General features: G+C 46.1%; 1 pseudogene; it reads left to right on the forward strand.

Annotated features, from left to right (window-relative positions):
* Positions 1-13: 13 nt before the first annotated feature.
* LOC109392421 (immunoglobulin alpha Fc receptor-like) lies at positions 14-900 on the forward strand (annotated as a pseudogene).
* The last annotated feature ends 2,063 nt before the right edge of the window (positions 901-2,963 follow it).

Below are 2,963 nucleotides of genomic sequence, written 5' to 3' on the forward strand. Positions count from 1 at the left end.
GGAACTTCCCATTCCTAAAATATCTGCTGTGCCTAGTTCTGTGATTCCCTTGAATGAGTCTGTGAAGATTCAGTGCTGTGGAATACCTGGGTCTTACCTGTATCAACTGGAGATCCTGAAAAAACTCCACATCCAAAGTGGTGGAGAAGAGATGGGAATTTCAGAAGGTGGCTGAATTCATCATTAAGCACATGGATACAAACACTGCAGGGCGTTATCAGTGCCAATATAGGAAAGCACTCAGCTGGTCAAAGAATAGCGAAGCCCTGGAGCTGGTGGTGACAGGCTTGTATGACAAACCCTTGCTCTCCATTAATCAGGGCCTTGTGGTGATGCCAGGAGAGAACATTTCCCTCCGGTGTGGTTCAGCACACATCCCACTTGATAGATGTTTACTGACCAAGGAAGGAGCAGCTGCCTTGCCACAGCACCACAGTGGGGAACACCAAAGCAGTTTCACTCTGGGTCCTGTGAACCTCAACTTCTCAGGGAACTACAGGTGCTATGGTTGGCACAGTGGCAGCCCTTATGTGTGGTCAGCCCTCAGTGATGCCCTGGAGCTTGTGGTCACAGATACCATGAGCCAAGATTACACAGTGGGGAATTTGATCCGAATGGGAGTGGCAGGGCTGGTCCTCGTGGCTCTCTTGGCCATACTGGCTGGAAACTGGCACAACCATAAGGTGTCACACAAAGGACATTTAGGAGACTTACCTGAACTGACCTCGAGTACACAGAAATGTCAGACAGAGTAGACTTTTGGACTACCCCCTAATGACCACCAGGTAGACTTGGCGCTGGAAGTGGAAATGAACCAGCACTTGTGAGGTCCTGCAAAACTACTTGGAGAACACAAGGGAGAAAGAGGCATTAAGAAGCTTGGATCCATTTTCAAGCCAGTCAAATGGTATTGTCTTATATGGATCTGATATATGTGCACCCCACCTTCCTGGATGTTGGTGATNCTGGACTAGGGGCTGCTGGAGCTAAGTCTATTTACATCTGGTTACATCTCTGAAATGTGACATGCAGCTCACAAAAGCAAATGGGTCCTATGCATTCCAAGTCCACCTTGTTAAATGCCCACAAAACATCTCCTCAAACACTTCTCGAATTTTCTTAGGCATCCACATTGGAATTTCCACAGCTCCCCCTTCCCCATCCCATTTTCTTCATCATTATAATTTATGCTCTCATCACGTATCTCTAAACAATAACAATTTCTTACCCCATCTCCCTGATTCCAGTTCCTACTCTCCCCAACCCATTTCACATTTCTCTGAAAACACAAGCTCTGACTCTGTCATTTTCCTATTTTAAAAAGTCCTCAGGGGTGATTGATATCAGCAATGTGGTGAAAGAGAAGGCTCTGGACTCTCCCTCCCTCATGGACACACCAAATCAATAGTTACACAGGGATCAATTCCCTTTGTGAGAAATCCAGAAATTGTTCAAGAGAGGCTTGCATACCGAAAAATGAGAAAATACCCACAATGAAACTGATAGGAACAACTTGCCATAAACCCCATTCTTGCCACAAACCCCATGCCCAGCACAGCACCATACAATCAGGAGGGAAACCCCAACTCTCAGCTTTTCTTTGAGGAGCAAAGAGTTCAGACCGCACATCTTGCACCCTAACTTTTCTGGCTGCTATGTGAGGGTCTGGTTTCTAACTCTCTGTTCTCTAGGAGCTGGCAGGCCCGGTATTTTCTAGTTTCCAAGGGCTACAGAGAGCGAAGAGGCAGCTTTGAATGGGGGTGTGAGCACTTCCTGGAGCTCCTGTCTCTGGCTCAGCATAGAGGAGCAAGTGGTAAAGCCCAGCCCCCAGATTCTCCCAGGAAGGGATGAGACTGAATATCTAACACCCTAACTTTTCCAGCTGTTGACTGAGGGTCTGGCTTCTAATTTGCCTATCCTTGGCAGGGGGGTTGGAATTCCCTAGTCTCCTGGGGACTACAAAGATCAAAGAATGGTTTTGAATGGGCCTGTGGGTTCCCTCCCACCTCCTCTTGCTCAAGTGATTAAAGCCCAGCTCCTAGCTTTTTTCTAGAAGGAGTTAGACTGCACATCTAGCATCCTGACTTTTCCCTTTGCAGCCTGAGTCTGGCATCTAACTCTCTTGTCTCTGGGAGCTGACAGGGCAGGTGATCACTACTAGTCCTCTGGGGACCTTGAATGGGTGTGTGGACACTTCCTGTGGCTCTTCCCCCTAGGTTGCTCCAGCAATAAAACCAAGCTGCTAGCTTCTCCCTGGAAGGAGTTGGATTATACATCTAGCCTTTCAACATTTCCAGTTGCTACTGGAGGGATTGGCTTCTAATTCTCCTGTCCCCGAGAGCTGACAGGGCCTGGCATTTTCTAGAGAGCAAAGCAATGGTTTAAAAGAGTGTTTCAATGAGAATGCAGGCACATGCCACAGCTCCTCTCCCTGGATCAGTGCAGAGTGAGCAGGTGATAAACTCCAGCTCCCAGCTTCTTTCTGAGGATTGAAGGAATTGGACCACACATGTAGTGCCTCAACTTTTCCAGCTGCTACTCAAGGGACTGGCTTCTATTTCACTTGTCTCAGGGCACTGACGGGACTTGTCATCCTCTAGAATCCTGGGGGCTGCTAAGACAAAATGAGAATTGAGGGGGTTACTGCAACACAATAAAAGCCATATATGAAAAGCCCACAGTTAACATCATTCTTAGTGGAGAAAACCTGAAAGCTTTTCTTTTAAGATCTGGTACAAGGCAAGGATGCCCACGCTCATTACTTCTATTCAACATACTACTGGAAATCCTAGCCAGAGCAATTAGACAAGAAAAAGAAATAAAAGGCATCAAAATCAGAAAGGAAGAATTAAATTTTTTAAAAATAGAACTAAAATCAATTAAATATTTAAATGTAAGATCTGAAACCACAAAATTCCTTGAAGAAAACATAGGAGAAAAGCTCCTTGACATTGGTATTAGCA

This window comes from Hipposideros armiger, unplaced genomic scaffold, assembly GCF_001890085.2.
Source record: "Hipposideros armiger isolate ML-2016 unplaced genomic scaffold, ASM189008v1 scaffold_331, whole genome shotgun sequence".
In the NCBI taxonomy this organism is placed as follows: Eukaryota; Metazoa; Chordata; class Mammalia; order Chiroptera; family Hipposideridae; genus Hipposideros; species Hipposideros armiger.